The sequence below is a fragment of the Lagenorhynchus albirostris genome, chromosome 10 (genome assembly GCF_949774975.1).
Source record: "Lagenorhynchus albirostris chromosome 10, mLagAlb1.1, whole genome shotgun sequence".
Lineage (NCBI taxonomy): Eukaryota > Metazoa > Chordata > Mammalia > Artiodactyla > Delphinidae > Lagenorhynchus > Lagenorhynchus albirostris.
Window position 1 is genome coordinate 104,552,771 of NC_083104.1, and position 15,687 is coordinate 104,568,457.

A 15,687-nucleotide genomic window follows, 5' to 3' on the forward strand; every position below is an offset into this window, starting at 1 on the left:
TCAAAGCTGTTTTCTGCCAAGTGACAGCTACTGAAAAAATGAAGAATGAAGAAAGCTGACAGGAGAATTGGGGATAAAGATGGAGAGAGATGGTTTCCTGGGTGCCCCTTACAAACAAGCTAATGTCTCTGGCCTTTTACTGAATCCCAGTTGTATTTCTGCTTATGATTTCATGAAACACTCCATACCCCTGTGTTCTTAAAATAAACCTCCCCTTTTGCTTAAGTTAGTGCCCAGTGTGCTTCTGTTGCTTACATTCAAGAGTCTTAACATGGTGTCCTGTCCATAAGCAGATCTTCGTTTAGTAAGTCAGACTGAAAAATACATTTTACAATACTTCCCAGTGTGGCAGGACTCTGAGTTCCTGGGCCAGGAGCCATAAGTGTTTTATTCATCCCTGTATCCCTGGCACATTGTAGGAGCTCAAGGGATTGAATGTTGACTCTACAACTAAATGCGTGAAGGAAGAGCCTTGGAACCCTCAGCAGCCTACTTAACCACTCTTTCTGCAGGTTCCTCCTCTGAAAGGACCCTTAGAAATTATTTGGTTTAAGTATTTATTCTACAGAAGAGGAAGCTGGGGCCCAGAGAGGTCAAAACCACTCGCCCAAGGTCACACAGCTAGTTTGCAGCAGAACCGAAACTACAATTCATGTCTCCAAGCTCTGAAGCCAGTACTCTTCGTACTACTCTGTAATTTTCCCTTCCTGTGGAACCAACTTCCATTGACCTCAATGGATAATACAGCCAAACGCCCCTAAAGTCAGCCTCCCTTGCTTAAAACTTCCTCAGTGTGGGTTCATAAGTCAGCCATCATATAGAAAAACTCTTGAAAAGGAAACTCACAGTGTCAGTCATCACAGAACTTGGCTAGCCACAGGTACTATTCAATGAGTGGAGGAGAAGCCCCCCAAAGCTGGCGTGTCATGAGAAGACTCAGCATGAGGTAACTAAGACAACTCATGGAACAACTTCTTATTTTTATTGTCCAGTGAGATGGGGTTTTTCCCCGCCCTTGCCAGTCATAAGAATAAATGAAGAATTGATTACCCCAACACTGATGAACAGAAACATTCTCTCAAATACAATTATGTGAAAGGCATATCTGAGTGAAACCTGGGAAGGACTTAAAAATAAACAAAATAAGTTGATCTGCTAATCAAGAGAAGCAAAGAAAAAAATTCACATTAAAAAGAAAGGCAAGGGAATGATAAACAAAGAATTTAGGATGGTGGCTACAGTCCTAAATGCTGGGTGGGGAGAAGCACAGGTATAAAATGGGAGAGGACCAGAACACTAGAACCAAATTATTGCCAAAGTACTGGCTTGTGTGTTGGTGATGATGGGTAGTGGGTTCATGGGTGTTTTTATATTATTAAAAATAAATAAATAAATAAGTAAATTAATAAAAGAGCCAGATATGGACCAATGGTGGGTGTGTCATGAACCAAGGATTATGAATAATCTAAGTCTGTGCAGATAAGATCCATGGACAAGAAAGAAAGTGGAAAAGAGTAATTATAGCGTCAAAATAATGTCCTTGTTTCTCTCAAACTAGAAAATAAACATCTTATGACATATTAAATATTTTTGTTTTGTTATTATTCTACCTGTTGTGACACTTACTTTGTCACTGTCAGGTAGAAAATAAAGGTCTCTTTAATTTGTTTAATATCTGAGTTAAGCTATACATGCTGATAAATGAGTGTTAGCTTTACTTTATAGACTACTTTATAAGAAGCAATAATGCCTTGCTAGGGCTTCCCTGGTGGCGCAGTGGTTGAGAGTCCGCCTGCTGATGCAGGGGACGCGGGTTCATGCCCCGGTCCGGGAAGATCCCACATGCCGCAGAGCGGCTGGGCCCGTGAGCCATGGCCGCTGAGCCTGCGCGTCCGGAGCCTGTGCTCCGCAACGGGAGAGGCCACAACAGTGAGAGGCCCGCGTACCGCAAAAAAAAAAAAAAAAAAAAAAAAAAATGCCTCGCTTACCATTCAGAACTAAGACACTCTATGACAAACGTGGGCTTCCTGTGTGTAGCTTACAATATCATATTGACATGCTAAAACTTGCTTTAGTTTCAGTTTTGAAATAATTGAGGACAGACTTTTTCAGGTCCTGCAATGTTTATTAAATGGACAAGAAAGTATGTTCTAAGACTTTCTGAAACAGGGCTCCAGAAGCAAACAAACTAAGAAGGAAAAGAAGAAAAAAACTGAGTAAGAAAGTTGGAGATGAGTTTTGATAGCAACAAAGCTGCCTCGTTAATGTTTTACATTTTATTGATAGTTGATTGCCTGGCCCTGATGAAATGGGAACACACATTCCATAATCCCCCCTTGAGATCACTGCTGTTTTAAAAACATTAACATAGGCAAAAGAAATCTGGTAAAATACTACCACCTGGGGACACCTGGTGAAGGAAATACGGGGGTCCTTTCTGCTATTTCTGCAACTTTTCTGCAAGTCTGAAATTATTTCAAAATAACAAGTTTATAAGTAAATGAAAAGACTGGCAATCAATTTGAATCAGCATTATTTTTATAAAGGTAAAGAACAGCAGCTTTAAGAAAATGTAAGAGAAACTATACAGTTGAGTGTAAATGATTATTCCAGGGTTGCACACAGTTAACTGTAAAACCATAAGCCAGGGTCCAGGTCATGGAGAAGTTGCTGGTCTTCCTTTCGTGACCTAATAGCCGTGCGGTGGTGGGGAGTGTTTAGGGCAAATTCAGATGCAGTGAAACCCTTCAGTGGACACAACTGCTAGATAATTTCTGTGCAGTCTAGTCCCCAAGACTGTAACATTTACTTCTTGGTAAATAAAATAAAATATTACCGTGCAGGTAGAGTTGGAGGGAATGGCCTGCAGAAAAGGCTGTTAAACCTCTCAGAAGAAAAGGCACTGCCCATGATCATTTAAAAGCTCGAATCCAAGATGGGGCAATACTAGGAAAATGCTAACTTTGCTAAAATAATTTTTCTCACTGCAGTCTGAATACAAGTTGAAGGGGTATTTGTTGGTGGTGTGGTGTTTAGTTTTTGTTTTTTAAAGTACATTGAGGGGAAAATAATTCATCTCCTTCTAATAACAACAGTATTGATGCCTCTTTGTTAAATCACCTTGGAATTAATATGAGAATTGTAATCTTTTTTACCTCATTCTTTGTGGAAGTGGTTCTCCATCAATAAATGTTAAGATTTGATTCAGAAAGCAAGGAAAGAAACTTGCAATTTACTTTCCTAGAAGAAACAGTATTCTCTCCCTCTGAACAATCCTAAGGAGGAAGGAAATATAGGATTTCATGTTCTCATTTCTGCTGAAGTTATGAATCATCACACCTGTGTTAACAGTTACTCACTGTAAGAGCTTTATGATGCCCACATGGGGGCATTAGTGAAATTTGGTGTGCCTAACTTTTCATCCACGTGGCCAAGCAAAATGGACTTAAATCTTACTGGGGCAGTCTCTCCCCCACCTCATCACCCTCCCCCCGACTTTTTATGTTTCTCTGTAGTTGAGTAGTTTTCAAGACAAGGAGCAGTAGCTAGAAGGAGACCATGTATATGAAGAGAAACCATGGGCAGCAAAATCTAAAGGAATCTGCAATATGTAAACAGATAGTATTTTTTTCTTTCTCATTTTTTTCTACAGTGACTGTCAGGGAGATGAATTAACAAGGTAGATGAGAGGGAGGGAAAGAAGTTTCAAATTAAGTTTTTTCTTTTAACATGTGTGTACCAGAAACAAATTACCAAAACTGACAGAAAATCTGAATAGACATGTAACAAGTAAAGAGATTGAATTAGTCTTCAAAAAGCTTCCTACAAATAAAAGCTCAGACTCTCATGGCTTCACTGATGAATTCTACCAAATGTTTAAAGCATAACTAACTTCAATTCATCACAAACTTTTTCAAAATACAGAACATGAAGGAACACTTTCCAAGTTATTCCATGAAGCTAGCATTACACTGGTACCCAAACCTGATGAAAACACCACAAGAAAAGAAAACAAAACTACAGACCACTATTTAAAATAGCCAGAACATGGAAGCAACCTAAATGTCCATCAACAGAGGAATGGATAAAGAAGATGTGGTACATATATACAATGGAATGTTACTCAGCCATAAACAGGAATGAAATTGGGTCATTTATAGAGACATGGATGGACCTAGAGACTGTTACACAGTTAAGTAAGTCAGAAAGAGAAAAACAGATATCATATATTAATGTCTATATGTGGAATCTGAAAAAATTGGTATAGGCGATCTTATTTACAAAGCAGAAATGGAGACACAGACATAGAGAACAAAAGTATGGATACCAAGGGGGGAGGGAGGATGGGATGAACTGGGGGATTGGGATTGACAGATATACATTACTATGTGTAAGATAACTAACGAAAACCTACTGTTTAGCACAGGGACCTCTACTCAGTGCTCTGTGGTGACCTAAATGAGAAGGAAATCCAAAAAAGAGGGGATATATGTATACATATAGCTGATTCACGTTGCTATACAGTATAAACTGACACAATATCATAAAGCAACTATACTCCAATAAAAAATTAAAAAAAAAACTATAGACCAATAATCCCTTAAAAATATAGACACAAAGTCCTCAACAAAATACTAACAAACTGAGTCCAGAAACATATAAAGAGGATTAATTCAAATACGATTTAGCCAACGAATCTAAGGTTGGCTTGACATTGTAAAAGCAATCAACGTGATACACCGTAATGAATAATTAACAAAGCTACACGGTCATCTCAGTAGATGGAGAAAAAGAATTTTACAAAATTCAACACCCTTTCATAATAAAAGCATCCCAAAACCTAAGAATATAATGGAATTTTCTCAATGTGATAAAGAGTTTCTATAAAAAATTCACAGTTAACATCACACTATATAGTAAAAGACTGAAAGTTTTCCCCGAAAATCAGAAACAGGACAAGAATGTCCACTCTCATCACTTCTATTCAGCATTGTACTGGAGGATTGAGTCAGGGCAATTATACAAGAACGAGAAGAAGACATCCAGACTGTAAAGAGAGAATTAAAACCCTCTTCATTTGCAGATGACGCGATCTTATATACAGAAATCTGAAGCAAGCCACAAAATAAAATAGTAGAACTAATAAACGAATTCATCCAGATTGCAGGGTACAAGATCAATGTACAGAAGATAATTGAGTTTATACACTAGCAATGAACAATCTGAAAATGAAATTAGGAAAATGGTTCAATTTACAATAGTCTCAAAAAGATTAAAATGCTTAGGGATAAATTTAACACGGGAAATGTAAGACCTGTATAGTGAAAGCTACAGAACATCATCAAAAAAATTAAAGAAGACCTAAATCAATGGAAAGACATTCCGTGTTCATAGGTTGGAATACCTAATATTTATTGTTAAGGGGAAAATACTCCCCAAATTGATCTACAGATTCAATGCAAATCAAATCCTATCAAAATCCCAGCTGGCTTTTTTTTTTTTTTTGGCAGAAAACGCATATGGAAATCAAGGGGTACAGAATAGCCAGAATAATCTTGTAAAGTAAGAACAAGGTTAGAAGAGGGTCGTCCTTCCGATTCCAAAGCCTACACAACAACAGAAAGCAAGACAGTGTGGTACTGGCATAAGGATAAATATGTAGGTCAATGGAAAAGAATTTAGAGTCCATAAATAAACCCTCACATTTGTGGTCAATTGATTTTTGGCAAGGGCGCCAAGACAATTTAATGGGGAAATCTTTTCAACAAGTAGTGTTGAGAGAACTGGTCATCCACATACCAAAGAATGAAGTTGGTCTCCTTCCTTATATACAAATATTAACTCTTTGTGGGTCATAAACCTTAATGTAAGAGCTAAAACTATAACACTCGGGAGAAATTATAAGAGTACATCTTTATACCCTTGAATAGGGCAAAGCCTTCCTAGATACAAAACCAAGTCACAAGTGACAAAAGAAAAAATAGATGAATTGTACTTGATCAAATTTTAAAACTTTTGTTCTGCAAAAGGCACCATCAAGAAAGTGAACAGACCACTCATAAAACGCAAACAATATTTGCAAAACCGTACGTCTTACGTGGGACTTGTGTTCATAATAAATATAGAACTTTTACAACTTAATAATAAGGAGAAAAATAACCTGTTTTTTTAAAAAAGGGGCAAAAGGGGCTTCCCTGGTGGCGCAGTGGTTGAGAGTCCACCTGCCGATGCAGGGGACACAGGTTCGTGTCCCAGTCTGGGAGGATCCCACATGCCATGGAGCGGCTGGGCCCGTGAGCCATGGCCACTGAGCCTGCATGTCCGGAGCCTGTGCTCTGCAACGGGAGAGGCCACAACAGTGACAGGCCTGCGTACCGCAAAAAAAAAAAAAAAAAAAAAAAAAAAAGGCAAAGGATCTGAAGAGACATTTCTCCAAACAAAATGTATAAATGACCAATAAGCACATGAAAAGATGCTCAAAATCATTAGCCATTAGGGAAACGAAAATCAGAGCCACAATGAGATACTACTTTGCACCCATTAGGATGACTATAATCAAGGAGACAAATAATAACAAGTGTTGGCAAAGATGTGGAGAAATTGGAACACTCTTGTTTTATTTATAGGAATATAAAGTGATGCAGCCACTTTGGAGAACAGTTGGCGGTTCTTCACAATATTAAATACAGAGTTCTCATACGACCTAGAAATTCCACTCCTAGATATATACTCAAGAGAAATGATGGGTAAACAACAAGGTCCTAATGTATAGCACAGGGAACTATACTCATTATCCTGTAATAAACCGTAATGGAAAAGAATATAAAAAAAGAATGTCTATATGTGTATAACTGAGTCACTTTGCTGTGCAGCAGAGGGTGGCACAACGTTGTAAATCAACTATACTTCAATTAAAAAAAAGAGAAATGAAAACATACATCTACACAAAAACTTGTATATAAATGTTCACAGTAGCAGCATTTTTATACTAGCCAAAGAGTAGAAAAGTTTCAAATATCCATCAGTTGATAAACAAAATGTGGTATAGATTCATACAATGAAATATCATTCAGCCATAAAAAGAATGAAGTGCTCATACATACTACAACGTGGATGAACCTTGAAAACATGGTAAGTGAAAGAAGACAGACAAAAAAGGCCACGTATTGTATGAGTCTTTTATATAAAATGTGTAGAATAGGCAAATCCGTAGACATGGAAAGTAGATTACTGGTTGCCAGGGGCTGGGGGAGAGGAAAATAGGGAGTTGACTACTAATGAGTAAGAGAGATTTTTTGGGGGGAGGGATGATAAAAATGTTCTAAATTAGTGGCTATGATTACACAATGCTTTGAATGCATTAAAATCACTGAATCTGATACTTAAAAAGGTTGAGTTTTATGGTATATGAATAATATCTCAATAAAGCTATTATATAAAAAAGTGTGTACCCTTTCTCTTTTGTCTCTCCATCATCCTGGTCATTTTTCTAAGACCTGTGCTTGAAGGTCACATGCACTGCCGAGGAGAAGGTGAGAACTTGAAGATGACTCAACGCAAGTCTTTGCCGTTAACTGGCACCAAGAGCACATGTGGTGTCATGGGCAGGGCATTGTCCTACTCCTGCATGCCTGAGCCATTATCTTCATGAGTGGCACACTCACCATGATGGATATGGGAGAGTGTGAGTTTGTGTGGGAGGGATGTGCTCTGTAGAATGAAAATATAGGAGAGTCAAACTCAGAATCACTGAAGCTCTGCTAAAGGAATCTCAGTCAGGCTTTGTGTTTGCTGCTCTCCCCTTTGGTAGAAAGAAGTCAATCAGAAAAACAATTTCATATCAAGAATTGCTTTTCTTCAAAACTTGACGCTTACCAGCCAAAAGTAAAACAGAGAATTTCAAGCTCCAACTCTACTTTACTTCCTGTTCATTCCAGATCGTCAGGAAAAACAGATTGTCAAAATGGTACTCCAGATAAAGTGCAAGATCCTTCATCAACAAAGAAGAGTTTTCTAAGGTGATGTTTGCTAATGGAATGAGTACAGTTTAGAGCAAGAGTTAGACTAAAAGTCTTTTCATTCCTGGATTAATAAGTTTCTTACAATACTGCACTGCTTCTCCTCTTGACATTTCACAGAAAGTTTCACAAATAAGAGCTTAAAGAAACAGAGAAACACAAAGAAGTGCAGTTCTCTGCTTATTCCTAAATTAGCCCAGAAAATTCCATTATCATTTAGGGTTTTACTCTGTATAAATCTGTGCTGTCTGTATGTGTATATATATATACATATATTATATATATATATATAGATTAGATTAGATTGAATGGTTTGAATATGCTGATATTTGACAATTTTAACCTATAAGATAGAAATTTCTTGTAGTTCAGCCTAGCACAACACATACATTTAAAATGTATCAAAGGAGAGTATGCATATCTGATGATCTCAAACCAGTAACCAGAGATTGGGTTTCCAGACTTTTCATAGTGAAGTTGTTCATCTTATAACATCTGTTTTACTTGATATCTTTTCCTTCTGTCAGATAATCTAGACCCATCATGGGCCAATGATTTAAAGACCTGGTTTTAGGCTTTGGTTCATGTCAGATGGTGATGAGGTTGTATAAAGGAGGGAAGAGTTATCTCATCATTGGTGATGAAATATGTCAAAGAAAAATTTTACAAAAAGGTAAAATCAGACTCTAATACAAATATAAAATGAACATGTATCAAAGGTTTTATTGTACTCATTAATTAAATAAGGGAAGCAGTAAGATGTTACAACCAGTTCAAGGGAGAATTCTAAGAACCATATAGGGAGGGAATAAGGAACTATAAAATGAATTTACAAATAGTCTTAAAATTGTTCTTCCATAGGGCAATGATCAATTGCTTTCCAATAGGGACACAATTAAATTGCATTTATATGAAAAAGAATCATTTGCACCATATATTCACCCACTTTTTCCCCCACTTCAGAATCTTTCACAACTGTTCATGGCAAATGAATAGCTGAGGAAGGCAGGCCTCAGGATACTACAGAATGCATCAATCTTGGTTATTTTCACCATTTTGTGTGTGTGTGCCATTTAGAGAGCATCATACTATCACTATTGTTTTTTATTCAGCTTTTTCTCTGCATGATATGAGCACTATTCCATTCCCCAAAATTTAATCCATATTATAACGTTCCATCATATGGATAGCATAGGCCATCATATGGATAGGCCATGATTGTTAACTAATCCCTTCTGTTGGGTGTTTTTACTTCCTTACTTTTCTCCATTATAAATAATTCTGTGCTCATTTTTTAAATTCATTCTTTATCTTTTATACCCTTCACAAATACTACCAAAATTTTTCTGATTTGGAAGTCTGTGCCTTAAGAACTAATGGTTTAGAACCACTGCACCAGAGTTTGGTAATTATACTAGAAACTCTGGAGTCATTACTGCCAGTTTTGTAATGCCTATTATCCTACCTGAGTAAAAACTGTCACACTTCCTTTATTGGAAAAGCCATACGATTGCCTATCACATGACGCTCTAGAGCATTTGTCTCAAAGATTTTGAGGTACCAAAAGTAACTGTAAAAAAATGCTTTGTCTATTTTCACAGTGAATTTTGGTTCTGAAGATACCAATGTGTTGGCTTATAAGACTGTTCTGGTGCCTGACACGTAAAAGGATAAAGCAAATAATTTGAATCAATGAATGATATTTTCACCATTAATTGGACGTTATTCCTCCTCTGTCTCCTGTGGTTGAAGTAACTCTGTTTTTTAGCTAATTTTTAAAAAGATGCTCAAGGTGAATTATTCTATACATGAGGTTAGCTTGTGTTTGTGCACAAATGGGGAGATATGAAATCATTTGGAAATCATCATCATGGGAAAGTTTTAGCAATGTTCTGAACGTGTTGACAAGAGCAGAGGGAGAAAAATGAGCTGATATCTAGAAAACTAGATTCTGCTAATGGCTATGCCACTGACCAGTGGTTTGTCTGTTATTACAGAAGGGAGAAATCCAGGACACATGCTGCAGATCAGTCTCCCAGGAAAGGGAGGAGATGGAGGGATGGGGGTGGATATTCCTTTTATATGTATTATTTCCTTCTATCCTCACAGCAGCCCTGGGTAGAAGATTGATGATCATCCCCATTTTAGAGAAAAAGAAACAGGGGTTTGGGGAACTCATGATACCACGAAGAGTATGCAACAGGAGCAGGATTTGCCTCAGCCCATCTAAGTCTGATCAGGGCCCACTCTTCCAACAGGCACGGGAGACATGGGGCCCAGGGCCCATGCTACCCTCAAAAATAATTAATTTTAATTTCTTTTAAAATCAGAAGAAACAATAAATATAATAATAGTGAGGATATAATGATGACTCCAACCTGGATTTTGTCATTGTATCAATTACAGCCATAAAAGAATTAAAAAAAATTTTTATATGTAAAGGAGCCACCAAGGCAATAGTGCCTTTAATTGCATCTCAGAGGATGCCTGTGCTTAATCAGAGGAGATGCTTGCACTAGACCCAGTCCGAGGCCGTAATAATGCTCCTCTACCTCTACTCAGGCCAAAGCAACCCCTCCTGATTCACTGCTCTGGAAAACACTGTTCTTGGAATTGGTTCAAGTATAAGAATAACTTGTCTGTCTCTAATATTATTTTTAAACTCCCGGTCAAAGGGCACAGAGAAATAGGAAAAATGGGATTGTAAAATCAACGAGGATAGATCAATAGATGGATTTTAAAATAATAAACAGTTATAAGCCATTGTTCATAATATTGTCCAAAGAAATGAGTGTAGTCACTGAACTGGATGCTGAAATGATGATAGTGATAACTCAAGGTACAGAGAGAAGTTATCCCCACGGAGTCTCCTCAGCACTCCGACACCCTGAGCTGCAACGGGCTTGCTCACTGAGTCACTCCACTTCCTTTTCTGGGCAGCAGTAGTTAGTCAAGAACCTCAAGTGCCTACACAATGTAGAGGGCAAACATTTCTAGGGAGTGGAAGTTGTGTCACTATTCTGAGATGTGATCTAGGAGAATGTGGTGGAGGTGAAGACTTCTCTACTAGAAATGAGAAGACCTAGATTCTGGCCCTGGCTCTGATATTATCTGGTTACTTAACCTTGTGATAGGGACAACTTCACTTCTTTGAGCCTCAGTTCTCAACATTTTAATTATAATGTGTACTGGTGTGGGTCTCTTCGGGTTCATCTTTTTCGGAAATCTCTGGGCTTCTTGGATCTGGATTTCTGTTTCTTTCCCCATGTTAGGAAAGTTTTCAGCCATTATTTCTTTAAAGAAGTTTTCTACCCCTTTCTCCCTCTTCTCATTCTGGTACTTCTGCAATGCAAATGTTAGTCTGCTTGATGTTGTCCCTTAAGTCTCTTAAGCTTTCTTCACTTTTTTTATTTTTTCCATTCTTTTTTATTTTTGCTGCTTTGATTGGGTGAGTTCCTTTGTCCTGTCTTTGAGTTCACTGATCCTTTCTTCTGCTTCATCTAGTCTGTTGTTGAATCCATCTGGTGTCTTTTTTCATGTAGTTATTGTATTCTTCAGTTCTGTGACTTCTATTTGGAACTTTCTTATATTTTCTATCTCTTTGTTGAAGTTCTCACTGTGTTCATCCATTCTTCTCCCAAGTTTGGTGAGCATTTTTATGACCATTACTTTGAACTCTTTATCAAGTAAATCGTTTATGTCTGTTTCATTAAGCTGTATTTCTAAGGTTTTATCTTGTTCTTTCATTTGGGATATATTCCTCTGTTTCTTCATTTTGCTTGACTCTCTGTGTTAGTTTCTACACATTAGATAAAACAGCCACTTCTCCCAATCTTGAAGGGTTGGCCTTGTGTAGGAAAACCTTATCATTCAATCATGGCCTTGGATGTCTCTCGAACCTTTGTGGTTGTTGAAGCAACCTATTTTATTTTTAATAACTCCTAGCAGTTGAAGGTGTGCCAAGACCACTCAGTGTCCCAAAGGGGAGGATCTCAGTCAGCACTTAGATTCAGGCTGATTGGAAGCCAGACCCTCAGGTAACAACTTTTAAATAATGCAAATATATACAGTCCTGTGGGACCACATGTGTAAGCCTTGCTGGCCCCCGAAGCCAGTTGATCTGGAGTTGTTCCCTGGGCAGCAGTTTGCAAAAACTGGGGCTCCAGATGAGCATAAAAACTCACTTCTGGGTGATACTGGTGAGCTGTAGTGAGGCAGAGGGAGAACACAAAGATGGCAACCTCCAGACTATGTTCCCTGCGAGCACATCCATAGACCTCTAGATGTACCAAACCTGAAGATTGCCTCTAAGGCTGACACTCCAAGACAAGCAAGTAGGCCTCTTTCACAAAAAGTTTGGGAGTGTGTTTCATTTTGCCCTCTGTGCAGTGCCCTGTACATGTATAAGAGCCCTGGTGGTGTAGCCTTCTGAGAACATTCCCTCTAGGTGTTACAGTCCTGTGGGAGCCAAGAATGCAAGCCCCCCAGACACCAGAGTCAGGCAAAGGAGTGTCTCCTGAATGGCAGCTGCAAAAGCCAGGGTACCAGACATAAAAACTGGGGAACCAGACGTGTGTAAGAGCTCCCCTTCAAGAAATGCTGGCTCTCTGGCATGCAACAGAGGGATAGCATGAACACAGTGCCCACCCTCAGAGGTATCAGGAAAGGTTTACAGTCCGCCCTTAGATGTGTGCTTAATCAGAAGCCCCTCAAGCTGCAGCTATGATGATTAGCTAATAGGCCTCTTTCCAGAAAGACTGAGCTCCTTGGTCTGTTGCCTCTTGCTGTGCCCTGGAGGTGGTAGTTATTTAAGTATTCTTTTGCTGCTGGTTACAGTCTTGAGGGACCTGTAAGCATAAGCCATGCTAGTCATCAAAGCCAGGAGATGTAGAGGTGTCCCCTGGCAGTAACCACAAAAATCAAGGTGCCGGAGAAGGGTATAAACTCCTTTCTGTAAGATACTGGTGATCTGGGGCAAGGCAGAGGCCAAGCATGAAGATTGCCTCCACCAGCCTCCATTTCTTGGGAGCATCTTTTTGGCCTCTGTAAGTGCTGCATGCCAGAAGCCTGCCCCTCAAGCTGAAGCTTCTGGACAGGCAAATAGGCCTCCTTCTCAGAAAGACTGAGGTGTGTTTCAGCCTGCTGTGTTTGCAGTGCCCTGGAGCAGTAGTCTGCCAAATACTGTCCCTCCAATTGTGACAGTCTCAATGGAACCCAGGAACTTAAGCCCCCCTGGCCTCTAGAGCCAGGTGATCAGGGGTGTCTTCTGCGTGGCAGCTGCAAAAAGTTGGGCACCAGACTTGTGTAGAAGCTCCTCTCTGGGAGATACTGGTGTCCTGGAGTGTGGCAGGGGAAGAGAGCAAAGAGGCTGCACACAGTCAAGTCAAATAAATGTATTACTTCAACAGTTGTTTCCATTTTCACCATCAGTGGTTTTTTAGTTCCATGAAGTACATTCTTTCAAAAGTTAAAATTAATTAATAGTAATGTAGTGATATATAGTAAGAGCTCCCTTTTATTTACTAAGAGACTTTCCAACTATAATTTTTTTCTTTTATGTATATATATATGTATCATAAAGAATATTAAAGAAAAAAGTATATATATATATATATATATATATATATATATGTGCTATAAATACCACTCCTTTATATATGCAATTCCTTTTGTTAGATCATCCTCTCGGTTGTCCTTTGCAGATTTGGTCTCAGGTTTGTGCAATTTCTATATTCTTGGACTTCAGTGTTGCTAATGATCAATAAGAGCTGTCTGGTTTGAGTGATCATGAATTTAGTGGCTCATTTTACAGGAAAAATAATAGGGAGGAATTGGACAATCAACTAGAAAGTGAATTTAGTGTTCACTGAAAGAGTATGTGGTAGGTGGTGGGGTTTTTTGTTTGTTTCTTGAGGAGACTGTTTTTGCTTTTTGTAAATTTGCTTTGAATTCAGCAGGAGCTGTTATCTTTAGCCTCCAGTTTAGAACAGGTGTGTGAAACACAATAGTTTTCATTTCTGTGAAGTTTCTTCTTCAAGCTTGTATGAAGTATGAGGGGCTGAGCACTGTGCTGCCTTCTATTGGGCTTTATGCTGGAGAGAACATTTTGATGGAAAGAACAAAATATTAAAAAGTATTGTCTTGTTCATCCAGTGAATTTCTTTTAAAAAGTTCTAATTATAAACTATACAGGTATAGAAAATACATTGTGAGCATTTTAGAAAAAGAAAAAAATTTTAATTGCCCATAATCTAGGAATACTAATGGTAACATTTCAGCTTTTAGGGGTTTTTTTGGTCTTTGTTCTATTCATATTACATAATATAAATATAAGTTTCTATAAAAACAATACTATAAATCTTATTTTGTAATATGAACTTTCTAATATATCAGTGACATTTTTAATGTGGTTAAATATTCATCTACAACAAGTTTTAATGGCTGTATACTTTCTCCATTGTATGAAAATACCCTAAAATATATAGTGAGTCCATTTTTGGATTTTTAAATGTTTTCAAATTATTCACTATTTAAGCAGTACTTTAATAAATATGGTGCACACACATTTTTGGGTATATGAGTCACTTTTAACATATAATTAACATTTTTCCAAGTAGAGTTGATCAGTGTTCCAAATGCGTAAGGTTTTTAGATGCCTGCTGCCAGGTTACTCACCGCGAGGCTGTATACCGTCTATATTTCTACCATTAGTGAATGAGACTTGCACGGTGCCACAGCATGCCCAGCCCTGAGAACTGGTGTGTACGTGTTTGCTTATCCACATCATGGGGAAAATGGCATTTTACTTTTGTTCTGTGACAAGACTCTGATTTTTAGTTGATGTTTTGGAGTCCTGAAGTAACACGAAAGAAGACGAAAAATCAGATAGGCTGGCAGCAACTTAGGGGTTTTCCTTCTCTTTATAGGATCAAAAAACAACATTAGTGTAGAGTTTTCACTGCATTTTGTGTCACAGAATACTTTCCTCCGAAGTCCTAGGTGACTTGTGGAACAGTGTTACTGGGGGTCGAGAGGATGAAAGGGAATTACCAAGAAAGCAAAAATAGAAATGGTGCACCTGGGAAGATGGCCCAAGGAAGCTCTCTAGGTCTCTGGGCGCCCGGTGTGGCGCCAGCAGCCATCAGTAGAGGGACTGCCTGCGCACCGGAGTGCTCCAGAGGTGGGCAGGGCTGTAGAACAAGAGCTTTGCTTTTGTATTTGAAGACAATCCTGGGGGTGGGAGGGGGTGAGGGCCTGACTTGCCTGAAAACAAGTTTCTCCCAACAGGCAAAATGGACACGGAAGAAGAAATTGTTTTTGGATATAGAAAGTTCTATTTATTGTCCACACAGGTTTGAGGTCAGAAATCCAAAACTCCTGATTGTTTTAATAGTTCTTCCTAGAACCCTACTTTTCCCCTATCAGCATCCCAGATAAAATGCCCCAGAGACCTGGCTTTCCAGGAGCATGAAGAGAGGGCAGCGGGGCTGTGAAAGACACAGGCTGGTGAGATGTCCTAGCAGCTGTTGTTTCATTATTTCTCTGTCCCTCTTGGTCTTACAGACCCCAGTTCTGCAATTTTATTTTGTCAATTCCAAGTGAGCAAAAAATTCAACCTCTTCTCTCTCTGCTCTCCCCAGAAAGAGGTTTCTCTCTGTGAAATGATTAA